The sequence below is a fragment of the Cryptotermes secundus genome, unplaced genomic scaffold (assembly GCF_002891405.2).
Source record: "Cryptotermes secundus unplaced genomic scaffold, Csec_1.0 scaffold197, whole genome shotgun sequence".
In the NCBI taxonomy this organism is placed as follows: domain Eukaryota; kingdom Metazoa; phylum Arthropoda; class Insecta; order Blattodea; family Kalotermitidae; genus Cryptotermes; species Cryptotermes secundus.
Window position 1 is genome coordinate 529,733 of NW_019744107.1, and position 14,990 is coordinate 544,722.

A 14,990-nucleotide genomic window follows, 5' to 3' on the forward strand; every position below is an offset into this window, starting at 1 on the left:
ATACGCCCTTTAAAACCACGACTACATTTCCAAGAGGTTTTACCTGAAGCTATGTGCGTTGCCTCTCTCACTTTCGGTGCTACACACAAATTAATTTGCGCATATTGTCACGTATATCAGTCACTAAAGACGGGGTTTGGTTTCCTGAATAAATTTATTGGATATTCTCAAGTCGTATTTCTTTATTGCCAGTGGTGTGGGACTAAGTCCCTTGTACTGCGGCCACTTGTGGCCTATTGTACCAGCCCCAGATGATAGGTTAGGGTGATTGTTGAGCAATTGGTGGAATGGAGATTGGCAGGGGAAACCGAAGTACTCGGAGAAAACCTGCCCTAGCGTTACTTTGTCCACCACAAATCCCACTTGACCCGACCCGGGATCGAACCCGGGCCGCCGCGGTGGGAAGCCAGCTACGGCACGGCCTTCTCAAGTCGTAACTACAATTAGTTCTTACGCTCTCAAGATCACAGTAATTATAACACATAAATAAAATCTTCAACGTCTGTTAACACTTCACAGCTAAATCCTCACAACTCATTTCCATGACGGCTTCGTGTCCGTGATTCACGGCTTCTCAGCTACGACTGACTTCTCGGTCAAAGTCAAAGTTATGTTACGACCGACGGTCAGTCGGCCAGTCTGTCTTGGAACAAAGCACCCATCTAGAATGAAATTTCGTTTTCCATAAAACGCGGGGATTTCCCTGATGAGCTAAACGATAACCTAAAGAGAACAACTGCTCCACAGTGTCCGTTAATTGACTAGCTACCCGTCCTATTTAGAAGCAAGCGAAGTAAGCTCAGTATGTCGCAGTCCTTCGGAACCCTTCAAACGAGTACAGTACTGCCATGTATCCCATTTTTCCTCCAGAATAAAAGTTTCAAATTTTATAAGAAAAAAAATATTACCGGTGAACAACTAGAACAAACAGGCGAAAATAACTGTTACCATCACGCAGCATCTGCTTCCACTTATATCCCCAGGCGTAATGGCAAGGATATATGCCTATTCTTTGTAACATCAATCTGGATTAGTTACTATAGGATTCTGACGATGGTGTATAACACACTGAGATATCGGGTTTTCGGACTTTATCCATCGTCCTGGTTTTTAAGGTAACTAAGAAAAACACGACGTTTCGGACCAGCTAGCTCTTTCTAAGAGACCCAACAGAATAGGTGTTTTCCCTCACCTGAGGACGGAAACAGATCCAGTTTCCGAAACGTCGTGTTTTTCTTAGTTATCTTAAAAACCAGGACGATGGATAAAGTCCGAAAACCCAATATCTCAGTGTATCAATCTGGATTCATTCAGACATGGAATGGTTTCGAAAAACTAAAATCATTAACCATGCTATATTACAGTAAACGCGGTTTTCAACCATACAGTTCGTCATCATTTCACACGCGGATTCTTGGACTAGACAAACAGAAATGCCTTTCGGTTCGTATTACAACTTTCCTCGAAGCTCGTTAACATGCAGATGAACTGCTGTTGGTCCTCTAGTTTAGAGAACAATTCCGTTCTTACTTCTCGCAGTCACTCCGGCCAATCGTCGCAGATTATGTTCGACGACAGCTGCCAGGATGGCCGTACAGAAAGCTGGCTCCATCTTCTTGATTAAGAAGTTTAAACAATAGGCGTGGTATAGGATATATAATATATATAATGGGGGCAGACTACACAACAATATTTCCGAAAAAACAAAATAGATACTACTGTATCAACATTTGTTTATTGGCTATTGACGCTACATGTTTCGACCCTTGTGTTGGGTCATCATCAGGTGTATAATAAAACTAGTATTCCTTCTTGAATTGCGTCCTAATTCAATATGGATCCATACTGTTTTCTTGTGAGTTTTAATACTAAGCTTAAGTTATTGAATTGCATTGCTACAGTAGTATCTATTTGGTTTTTCGGAAATATTGTTGTGTAGACTGCCCCATTATATATTGTAACGGCCGGATAATAGTCGCTGCGAGGAGTAGCCGAAACAACAGGAGACCCACCAAGCACATCCTTGGAAGGAAAGGAACGGCGGTGCACCGTTAGGCTATTCGGGACGAACAGCCTTAAGGAGGGAGCAGTATGACGTGTTGCGCAATGGAGGACACCCCTCCCTCCCCAGCGGTACGTGGCGGCATCGTAGCGCTGTCGTTACTACGGTAATAGGCAAGTCAACACCCCGCCCCTACGTACCCGTATGGCATCGTAGCGCTGTCGTTACTATGGTAATAGGCAAGTCAACACCCCGCCCCTACGTACCCGTAAACAACTCCCAACAGCGTTGCTATGTAACAGGCAAACACTGCGCCTATATATTATATATCCTAACATAAAACAATTCTGTTATAGCGCCCTGCGATTGCACTTCTTACAGAAACTCTCTATAGTCCTGTTATGCTGTTTTGTAACTGTTTCCGACGTTGCCGCACTTCTACAGTGAATACCTTACAAATTGAGTAAAGTCAAAGTTTCCTGAACGGTGTAACGAATGTAAATGTAGTTTTGTAATATTAGTCCTAAACGCTAAAATTATAAGTGTAAAAAAGTCTGAACTCATGGTACCATCTTTTATATGCTTTTCATCTACTATAATGTACGAGGTGATGAACTTCCATAAGATCATGTGTAAATTTAGCAAAAATTAGAAGTGCAATAACTTTTGAATGGATTATTGAATTGAGTCCGAACTTTTTAGGGATTTCAAAATAAAAGAACGAATGATCTGTACAATTTTAATCCGTTCTATGACATTTTTAAGTTTCCCCTAAAAAAACTCCGTGTTTTAGTCCGCAACAGAACTAAACCGACCGAGCGACCGCCGCTTGTCGGCGAAGTTGGAGTCAACTTTCCTTAATTCAGGAAGTACTGACAATGGCCCACAATTTAGAGAGCTAGCTGGTTTTGTTGGTTTTAAATATACTTAAAAATACTTATTTCCACCTGACATGTGACCTCTTTCCGGCACGGAAAAACACTTGTTCTCGTTGGTTCCTTGAAGGAAAGTTTGCCAATCTGTCTTACAAGCTATAGAGAGGACCTACTGATACTTCAAGGTATGGAAATAAACATTCCTCGGCAAAAAAAAAAGTTCTTCCTATGCTAAATTGAACAAAATAACATGACGTATGGGGAAGTGAACATATAGATCTAATTATTTTTAATCTTGTCACTTGATGGGACAGTGGACAGCTCCACGCCCAGGCGGCTTTATTCCCAGAGATAGATCCTCTGATGTCCACTGCGTATGAGGCTGGGTGGGCCCCACAGCCGGTCTGGATGCTGCGGAGAAGATTGAAATTTCTTCTGCCTGCAAAGAATCGAACCCCTATTCCTAGCTAGTATACTGCCTGCATGTCAGAACATTTAAAATCGATTATAGTAAGTTTTCAATTGCATTCATTATCTTCCACAAAAGGTAATAACGTTATTAATTCTCCAGTAACCTTACTTCAGCTACCATTCTGTGCATGAAATAGATTCACAGCCTACAAACAAACGGGGGGGGGCAATGTTTTCGTAAAATGACTGTTACTCAAAGTTCTCTAACCTTCAAATTTTACACAGAAATGTGACTGCATAATTATAGCATTATGCAGCCTTTCAGCAGCGCTGTTAGGGACAATTCTGGAGCAAAACGAGAGATACCAAACTGGAAACGACAATACTGAGTTTTTAAAGATAATAGCAGAACGGCTCGATCCTCTTGAGATGGTCTCAGAAGTCAACACATCGCGGTAACTGCTTTCGTGTTCTAACATTCAACCCGCGCTAGCTGCATGCCAGGAAATAAAGCATCTTCCCTTCTTCAGTGCCACACCAAAATGAAGGCAACAGTAGCAAGCATTACATATCTGTTTAAGTTCATTATTATGTCTCATACATTTTTAATATTAATAATGCACATTAAAATTTAAACAGCTAAGAAAATTAATACTTCTAAACCAAGAACTAAAATAATAAACCACAAAAAACCATCTTATACGTAAAGTAAAAGGTAAAGTTGTCCCTGTGCTTAATGAATTCAGCACTACGCCATGAGGACCTATGTAGGAGTGGATATATAGATCCACATCTTTTGACCTCGGCACTACCTGGAGGTGAGTGGTCAGCTTCACGCTTCGGCCGCTTTACCCACGGGACCCACTGGATAGAAGGTTGGGTTGACTTCAGAGCCGGTCTTGACGAAGTGGAGAAGAGAAAATTCTTGACCCTACCGGGACTCGAACTCCGACCCCACGCTCGTCCAGCACGTAGCCAGTCACTATAACCACCACGCTGTCCCGGCTCCTGGCATTCACCCGTACCGTTTGATATTAACCCACCACGAGTAACGTTAACGCCTGAAGAGATACTAAACTACACGCATGACATATGAGTCAGAGAAGATGCCGATCCAACAAGGTGTAGAAGAAATAAAAACAAATGACGTAAGATACCGCAAAGAGAATTGACCACTAAAAATAAAAAGAGACAATTAAAATCGTCATCTTGTTTATATTAGTTGAATCATCACTGACATGTAGTTAATGCATCGTCCTTTTATGTTTTAATACTTCTTTGTTGCAATCTCGTCCCTAAATAATCAATTATCTGATATAAAACCTGTAATTTGTAGCTATTCAGCTGTTTACAAGCCCACGGGTGTTACGTAACCAACATGTTCAGCCACTTTAAGAAATTAGAAAACCAGATTAGAACCCCACAGTCTGGGCAGGATTTCATTCTTCCATCTTCGTCTTGGTCTACTAAATATCCAAATTCCACAGGGTTCCCGGGCTAAATATTGTATATACTTTCTTAATAGTTGTGTGTTATAAATAAGGTATATAAAGGTATATAATGTATGCAGTGTAACAACAATACTCTGTACTTAGAAAACAAAGAAGACACTACTGTATCAACATTTGCTTATATTTGTTTTTACAAAAAAAATGTTGATACAGTAGTGTCTTTTTTGTTTTTTAAATACAGAATATTGTTGTGTAGACTGCATACCTTATATACCTTATTGTATATACTTGTCTCCCCGCATACCACATTCCCGACGCATTTCAACTAATGTATTAGATCGCCCTAGCATTACAAAATAAGAGTACAGCCAATTGGACTCTCCGTTACATAATTAATTTTAGTTCTCATTTACTAGAAACACTAAAGCTGGTCATAGTGGCCGCGCGGTCTAAGGCATGAACTGTCTTCGCCCGCTCGAACACTGTAATCGTGTGTTCGAATCCCATTCGAGGCATGGATGTCTTTGTGCGTTTATTCTCTGTTTGTGTTGTTCCGTGTGGTCTTGCGACTGGTTGATACCCCGTCCAAGGAGTCCTACCGACTATGTATAGGATTCATCATCATCATCATCATCAGTAATCTGTCAAGACGACAGGTCCACAGTCTCTTTCAAAACAATTCCTCCACTTAATGCGATCTAGAGCTTTCTCCTTCAAATGACAGTATCCTCTTCTGTCCCCAAGGTCATCCAGCATCTTCTTACGTCTTCTTCCTCGTCTTCTTGTCACTTCTATCCGCCCATCTATCTTTCCTTCGATAGCTTCTTTTAGAAGGCAGTTTCTGCGTAAAACATGACCAATCCAATTAGCCTTCCGTTTTCTTATTTCATGTAGGATATTCCTCTGCTCACTGACTCTAATTAACACTTCTTCATTTCTCACCTAATCGGTCCAAGAAACTAAAAAAGCGACCAAGGCCCTAAGGTCTGTACAGAAAGGGAGACACACAGAAAGACAAATAAATCGTCCTAAGCATTAGGACTCCAAGCAGTTGCACAAAACACAATACACGTTACCGCGGGGAAGATCGTCTGTAGCCGTGCTGCATACGCATCTCGCCGTCTAGCATACAGAGGCATTCTTTCGGATCAAGCACGTTTTGTGACGGAATTTGCGGTCGTGAAGGGTTAACTGGTAATAGAGAGACATCTGTGGGGTTAATATCAAAGGTTAATGTTATGACATCGAAGCAATCTCTGTCCTGCCAGGCCTACTCAATGTCCTTGGCAGACTTGGTCAATGCGAGACAAAACTGCAGGGCATTAAAAACGACATAAGAAAATGTAAAAAATAAAAGATGCGTTTTATCTTCCATCACAGTCGGTCTATATCCTACGCGAATGGGTGCAGGGCTGATATAACTTTTGTGTTAAAAAAAATATCTGTTTTGGTGCCTTCACAACGAGAAGTTACAATAAAGTACCTTTCATTTAATGTCGCCATGTCAAAACTCTAGAACCCCTTGACAGGTTTTCGTGAACTCTGATAATGGGAAGTTTCTTTTCCTTTCAATTTGTCGAGGCAATCCAGTTCTGAAGCAAGTCGGAAAACAATACCAGGTCCTCCATGATGGTCTGCAGGCGTTCCTGGGCGCATTTAGCACATCTACCTAAATACTGATTGGAACGAAAAGACGGTAGATCTGCGGAGATGTAGAGGATAACGAACGCATATTTTATATCAAATATATTTTTCCCATAAATCTTGTAATTTTTTAAAATAATTCAACATTGGGTGGTTCTATGCTGCCATCTCATAAATCAACCGCAAACCGCTGTTTGCGGTCAAAAGTTATACTGGACACCACTGCATTAATGCATCGTACCTTCTCAAATTTCTTAAAGATCGTTGCAGTAGTAGTGATACTTTTCATACGGGACTAAATACAGACGCGAAAGCACCAAAACTGTTACACTACCCTTACATTTCCCCTTCTTACATGACCTTCTTCTTCTTCTTCCTCTTCGCTCCCACTTTGGAGGATAGGGCTGATTTCTCAGCTCGTCGCAAGGCCTCTACCCAAACACAGAATAAACGCATATACACAACAAACATCCATGCCTATTGTGGGATTCGAAACCACGATCAAGGCTTCCGAGCGAGCAAAAGACAGTACATGCCTTAGACATGCTACTGTGACCTTACATGACCTACATAGTCAGCGAATTCTTCAAACTTTCGCTTCAGTTCACTTAAGTTTTAAGCATATCAAAGTCTGAACCTGTGCTGTTGGGCTTGTGAAGTGTGTGACAAGTGTGAATGAACCAGACTGCTATTATTAGAAAACCAGTATTCCGAAAAGGCAAAATTTGAAATACGAGTACAAGAGCATGCCATACTCACAGACTCACATTGTGCTTCGATGTTTGCTTTATGTTACACATTCAGTTCATTGAAATGACGTACGAATGAAGGCAGAGTGCCGAAGAGTGACCCCAAGGTGCACGCTCTACAAATAAAAATGCCTTAAGTAAAGGATAAACAAATAAATCGGCCTCTCTGTTCGTCCGTGACGAGAGGAAAATCGTGGCCGGTAAACGAAAAATCATTTAGTTCCGGTATTACGGGTATACGGGGGCACGTGGTAGCGTACTTGGTTGAGGCACTATGCTACAAGCCAGAAGGTCGCGTGTTCAAGGCCTGATGAGGTCACTGGTTTTCTTTCAGTTGACCTAATCCTTCCAGCCGCATTATGTCTCTGGGGTCGACTCGGCCTCTAATAGAAATGAGTACCAGGAATATTACTGGAATATTCTGGGGGGTAAAGGGAGGCCGGCGCGTAAGGCTGACAACCTTGCCGCCATCTATGAGCCGATTGTCTAGAAAATGTGGGAACATCTCACAACCCTATGGGACTCCACGGCCTGTTACAGGGATACCTTTACTTTTTTACTTACTTTATTACGGGTACATACGAAACCGACTATGTTGGTGTAGCGGTAACGTACTTGACTTGCATTTGGAAGGTACCCAGTTCGAATCTCGAATGGGACACCGGACAATCTGAGGGGTTTCATGGTTTTCCTCCGTCCCTACAGGCAAAGTCCGGAAGAGTATCTCGATTAGCACAGGTCGCTTCCTTTCAAATCATATCCAATTCAGCCACTCGATATTATATAGTCAACACAATAAGCATCGTAAAATACACCACAAAAACAACATGCGAATATATATTTTGCACATTCAAAGTACAATATCGCCTCTGTAGTCTGAGCCTATCATTCAAAAACCCCACTTCCATTCCGACTGCTGCCAAGAAGAATGAATACACTCATGTGTAGGAGGTCACATAATGAATCCTACTATAATCAGTATTTGTTTATTGCTTACAGTTGTAATAAGACTATCTCATTTTTGTTAGCAGCGGCAGCAGCAGTAGTAACAGTAGTAGTAGCAGCAGCAGCAGCAGTAAATTTCATCTTCTGAAAAAGTTATTACTGAAGTACAGAGTACGTCTACATTCAGTTTTTCTGATATAACATCAAGGTTTTGCACCATAGCCAGATTTGTAACTTCTGTGTTCATAAACAACATTTGACACATAACTTATCCAAACCTTTATAATATATCTTCTCACAAAATGTTAAATTCCTACTTCCAACGGATCATTAGTTGTTAGTTAGTTAGTTATTGGAGAGGGTGGGTTTCCCCATGGACTGAGACCTGTATTGGTCCTTTGTGCTTCCCTCTATGATTTCTACCACTCTCTATATCCTACCGGTACTGGTGCTTACCATCAGTCCCGCCCAGCCAGCGAGACCGGCTCTACTAGCTGAGAGGTATCTATAATGCTTCCCCCATCTACCAGAGGTGTTAGAGACTGCTGTTGGGAGGGAAACGTCCGTTAATTTGGCTGTGACCTCCTTTGGAGATATGAGGTTCTTTTACGTGCCGTAAAGCTACGACACGGGACCCACGGCTTAAAGTCCCTCCCGGAGGACTTGTTCCTTGAATTTTTCCGCCCTTAAAAATTCGACGACCTCCGCCGGGTATTAGAACCCGCGTACTACGAATCATTAGTTGTTACTGAAACCTAACCGAAATCAGACAAATGATAAATCTATGAATTTTCATTTCATATAAACTAAATATTCATATCGTAGATTTTACATGCTTACATTGTAGTGATTCCTTTAAATTAATTACAATTTTTGTCCAGAAAATTTCTCTTTTCCCCACAAATGGCAGCTGAATCTCACCATCAAAAACAAGTCTGATCACTGACCTCAAGCATAAGGCCAATTTTCTTACGCTACTCAACATGTCAAGCATCGCTAACATTTTCATAACCAAGAGAACAGTCAACACGTGTCAGTTTTTTGTGAGATGTGGAGTTCTCACGCCTGTGAATATTAACACTACCGTATTCTGTCACATCATTACTGACGTTTTGGACGAATTTACTGCTTCCATCTTCATGGTTCTACCCATCTACAAGACTACACGGCGTCGCATGCCAGAAGACAGTAATCTTGCCAGTTTTATTGATACCTGCCATATAATGACACTTCGACCATATGAAGGCTGCCATTAGCAACAGTACATACACACAGGCTTATCAGAAGCTGTAAGTCATTAAATTGCTGCTAGTAGGTGTATTCATTTACGTCTATTATGTGGCTTTTTATGAACAATTATAAGTGTTTGTCTGTACAGGTGTCTGTCTACGTACACTTTCTTGTTGCGATCAGTCCACTTAAGAAGCCAACTAAAGTAATGCTAGTTCAGCTCTTGGACTAAACGCTTCAGGAATCTACAAAATGTCATTTGAATTCGGGGCCATCTACATTACTGACTGAAGAACGCACAAAGAAGCCCCATAGAGATATGCGGTCCTATCATCCGGAACGGCAGACAGTGGCAGAGCATTCAACCTGGGGCACAATTTACTTTGAGAACGCCATGGCATCAGTCAACCTGCCCCACTATACCAGCAGAGTTACCCGGGAACCCACAGAAAAATAACCTACAACGAGAACCATAATGGAATAGGCGGCTACAGATCATCCACAAGGTCAAGCAGCCAGGATGGCAAAAACATACTCTTCCCCAGATCTCGTACCAAAGCGAGGAACGGTTACAAATGCGTAACGCGGATTAGTCCCCCGAGGCGCACCCCCAACGCACAACCCACAAACCACCAACGTCCCTTTCCAGATCCACGTCCCTCCTACTGCACACCCTTCTTCAAGCTTCTTCCTTCCTGTCACCGATTAAACCTACGGTCGGCTAATGGTGATCTTCCTGCCTCTTCCGACACATCTCGAGCCACAGCTGTGCTCTGCTTGCTACCTGCTTCTTGGTTTCTTGCTTGGCTTATTCTCCGATCCTGAAGATGGAGGCGACATGTTCCTCCGAAATTTCGGTTGACTTTCAACGGATTACACGGCGTTACATCCCAGAAGACATAATCTTCATAAACACCTTCAGAATAAAAAACACTACAAGCGTGCAACGTTGGTTGTAGGGACGGTTTAACACAGAAAATCAGTTTATCCTCAGACCGTCCAGCTAGAAATCGGTTCGCCCAAACCTGTCCTTAGCTGGCAAGCGAACCTCTGCTTAGTCCCTTGATGGCTTTCTGGATTGTCTCGGTAATGCTCCTTGCTTTTCATTGTTACCTCTCCTTGACGATGAGTTCAAACAAGGTTCGCAGTGCTGTGAAATGTGGTGTTTTAAATTAAATATACCGCTGAAATGAAATTATTCAAGTACAGTTCCTTTGCACAGCGTTCTTCGTGCAGCAAGTGCCACAGGAAGATTCGTACGAAGTATCCAGACAGCACAGTGACGTAAAGCAACGATTTACAATATCACAACAAAACTACATTCTATGTGATCGTTCCCGGACAAAATATTAATATATGTAAAAAGACATGTCGTGACTGGATGGGTTGTAGCGCCAGTAAAGAAGAAGACGTAGTTACTGAATAAAAAGTTGATGACATCGGTACTCGATCAGAAGCAAGCCCGAAGATGTTACATATTTTTTGGCTCTCTGGTGCAGAATAGCTGAAAGTACAGCTCACGCCAGTATAGAGTTACTACAGTCGTGCCTCCAGATTATGAAGCAAGACTCAGTACCGTAGGTGGTTTCAGAAATCGGTATTCAATGGAATTCCTGGCCCGGGAGTTGCGTTTTGTTCTGATGTTGAGTGGTTCGCTGTAAGTGGATATATGAACAGCCAGAACAACAGACAATGAAGCATAAAAAAAAAATCTTCATGCTGCTCATAAAGTGCCACTACAAGATTTAATGAGTAAGGGTTTTGTGTGCAATTAGTGCGCGGAGGATAATTAGACCCGTGTTTTCACCCATAAAACAAATTCTGAACGTTACGAGAGACAGATTCTGCCATCCTTCTTCGATCAACTGACTGATGACGAAATACCGTACGAGCAACCCCCCAAGATAATGCAACGGCAAACGCTGGGACCAATTCTGTGGATGTATTAGCTGACTTCTTCGGCGATCGAGGTAAGTGTCGGGGATTTCGGTCTTTGCAATCGCCCTATTTATATCCTTGTTATCTTTCGGTTGTGTGGAACGCCAAAATATAAAGTATATGTCTATGTGAACAATCAGAACACTCTGCAAGAAGTTAAAGGAAATATTATGTATGAAATTCTCACTATTTCCACGCAGCAGCTTCGAGGGCGTTTGGAAATTTTCTGGAAGGGAGGCAAGCTTCGAAGCAGGGGGCTGTCATTTCGAGACTCCTCCATAAAATAGGACAAATTATATTACAACGGGAAAGGGGTCACTGAATTATCGGCTACAGCCGTGGCTATATGTGAGAGCGCTGTATCAGCTGCGGGAAACAGTCCAACTGTACAAACACTGTACAACAAACATAGATTGTTAAGAAATGGGTATTTAGTTCGATATAGAAAAGTAATGGATAGTGCAAAGAATGCGGTCTTGTACAAACAGTATAAAAATGCGTTCTTCCCGATTTTACCCGTATTTAATGACAAGTAACCTCACCTTGTGAACAAGTTAAATTTTAATTCACTAATTTATTTACACAATATGAGGACTGTTATTGCCTGGCCCAGTAAACAGCATTAAAAAGTAGGATTTTATAGGTCCACATTCAGTATTACGGATGGAATGCGAAATAACTCGTAAATAATTATGATGCTATTACGTATAATTACGTATGCTATCCGTAGGCCTACAAAACATAATAAAATTGGTCCTATTCATGGCAAACAACGCGTTTTAATCAGTCAAAATTAAATTCTCTTGGAAGTTTTCAGTGCAAAATCGAAACCGAAATTTCATCGAAATCTGTCATAAGGTTAGGAAGCTGAAACACAGACCCAGAGATGGACGGTCGAGCCTAACCTCGCAGTTAGACGCTCAGCACATTGAGTAAAACGCGCAGTGCATTTAACCTACTGATCAAGTTGAATAAATAAGAACGAAGCGGCATGAAGGAAATAAAAGAATCGAACTGGTTATCATTAAAATCAAACCTAACAAGAAGAAAACATTTAATCGAACAGCTGACATAGACCACGGGACAGCTCATCACTTAAGCTGAAAGCCAAACCGAAATGAATAGAAGAATAAAGGACACATTACGTGAAGCTGTAGACGACCTTCTGCGCGCACCTCCAGCATACTCGCTACATTTTGGCAGCAAAAATATGGTTGTAAGAAAAGTTTAAATAATAATAAAACACACATTTTCTGACCAACACACTTTTCCGTTCAACGTACGGTTGCGAGATAATTAATCAAAAGAGACCGAATGCGATAGAATTGTTCCGCCAAGTTTGTTAACGATTTATTCCAAACACAGAAAGGGTACAGGGGGCTTTGTTAACGACTGCAGTTTTAATGGCATCAACGGAGTGAAGTTTTCGAAACGCTAATTAATTAACATATGAAATTCAGAACAATAAAGTCCCATTATAAATTGAGTGTTTTGCTATCCTTTCTTTCAAGAAGGAAAAATCTCAAATTTGTATTACAGTTAGGCTATCCGACAGCTACAAGAAAGCCACAGAACCTGATTTTAGTAAAATAGTTACCGTAATGGTAGGTATTACTTACCGATACACTCCTCATTCAATGAATTCATGTTCCATGAAATGTGACCAGTTTTTGAGGTGGCATCGCACCAGCAGGAGACTATAAATGTTTCTATGGAAAGGGGAATGAAAATCATGAATTAGGTACAGGATTTTTCGTACATAAGAGAATCGTATCAGCAGTTAAGAGGGTAGAGTTCGTTAGTGATAGGATATCATATATAACACTAAAGATCGCTGGTGCGATATCATTGTTATGAACGTTTACGCCCCAACAGAAGATAAAATTGATGACATGAAGAACAGGTTCTATGAAGAACTGGAACATGTATTTTATAAATACCCGAAGTACCCTATGAAAATTTTGCTATGAGATTTCAATGCCAAAGTAGGGAGGGAAGACATTTTCAAACCTGCAATTGGGAATGAGAGTTTGCATCAAATTAGTAATGATAATGGAGTTAGAGTAGTAAACTTTGCCACATCAAAAAATCTTACTGTCAAAAGTACAATGTTCCCACGTCGTCACATCCATAAATTTACTTGGACATCACCTGATGGGAAGACACACAATCAGATCGACCATATTTTGATAGATAGGAGACAGCACTCAAATGTACTTGATGTCCGATCATTCAGGGCAGCAGACTGTGATACTGACCACTACCTGTGGTGGCAAAGAGTAGCGAAAGACTGGTAGTGAGCAAACAAACAATGCACAGAGTTCATATGGAAAGGTTAAATCTCAAGAAGTTAAATGAGGTAGATAGTAAAGAGCAGTATCGTGTTGAAATCTCAAATAGGTTCGCTGCTTTGGAAAACTTGGACACTGAGGTGGATGTTAATAAAGCTTGGGAAACTATTAGAGAGAATATAAAAAATTCTGCCAAGGAGAGTGTAGGTTATTATGAACTGAAGAAGCATAAGCCATGGTTTGTTGAAGGATGCTCAAAATTATTAGATCAAAGAAAGCAGGCCAAATTGCAATGGTTACAGGTTCCAAGCGAGTTAAATGGGGATAATCTGAACAATATAAGATGTGAAACCAGCAGGCATTTCAGGAATAAAGAGAGGGTATATCTGAAAGACATAATTGATGAGCTTGCAATGTACAGTAAGAACAAGAACATTAGAGACCTGTACAGAGGAATAAATGACGTTGAGAGGAGTTACCAGCCTAGCAGTAACTTAGTGAAGGATGAGAACGGTGATCTGCTTGCAGATTCCCACAACATTTTGAATAGGCGGAGGAACTACTTCTCTCAGTTATTGAATGTACATAGGGTCAGTGCTGTTAGTCTGACAGTAATCCACACAGCTGAGCCGTTAGTACCTGATCCTAGCCCTTTTTAGGTTGAACGTGCTATTGCAAAATTGAAACAGTATAAATCGCCACGTAATGATCAAATTCCGGCAGAACTTATTCAAGCAGGAGGTGAAATATTACGTTATGAGATCCACAATCTAATTACTTCTATTTGGCATAAGGAAAAATTGCCTGATCAGTGGAAGGAGTCTATTACTGTACCAGTTCACAAGAAGGGTGATAAAACTGACTGTAGTAATTATCGGGGGATATCACTGCTATCAACTTCACACAAAAATTTATCCAATAATCTTCTCTCAAGGTTAAGTCCCTATATAGATGAAATTATTAGGGATCAGCAGTGTGGGTTTCGTCGTAAAAGATCAACTACAGATCAGATCTTTTGCATTTGTCAAATATTGGAGAAAACATGGGAGTACGATGAGACAGTACATCAGCTATTCATAGACTTCAAGAAAACCTATGATTCAGTTAGGAGGGAAGTATTGTACAATATTCTGATAGAGTTTTGGATTCCCATGAAACTAATTAGGTTGATTAAAATGTGTTTAAACGAAACGTTTAGTAAAGTCCGTGTAGGTAAACATTTGTCTGATAAATTTCCTATCCAGTATGGTCTAAAAGAAGATGATGCTTTATCGCCACTCCTTTTCAACTCTGCCTTAGAATATGCAAGTAGGAATTTCCAAGGAAACCAGGTGGGACTGAAATTAAACGGGACACATCAGCTGTTGGTCTACACCGATGATGTGAATCTACTGGGAGATAATGTACTCGTTGATGCCATAAAGAAAAACACACAAACTATAATTGACGCAGGT

The 14,990-nt window shown here is 41.0% G+C and overlaps 1 protein-coding gene across 2 annotated transcripts in view; it reads right to left on the reverse strand.

Moving 5' to 3' along the window:
* The window catches only part of LOC111874372 (peripheral plasma membrane protein CASK), a 220,282-nt gene that overhangs the window by 199,505 nt on the left and 5,787 nt on the right, over positions 1 to 14,990 (reverse strand). The window lies entirely within an intron of this gene.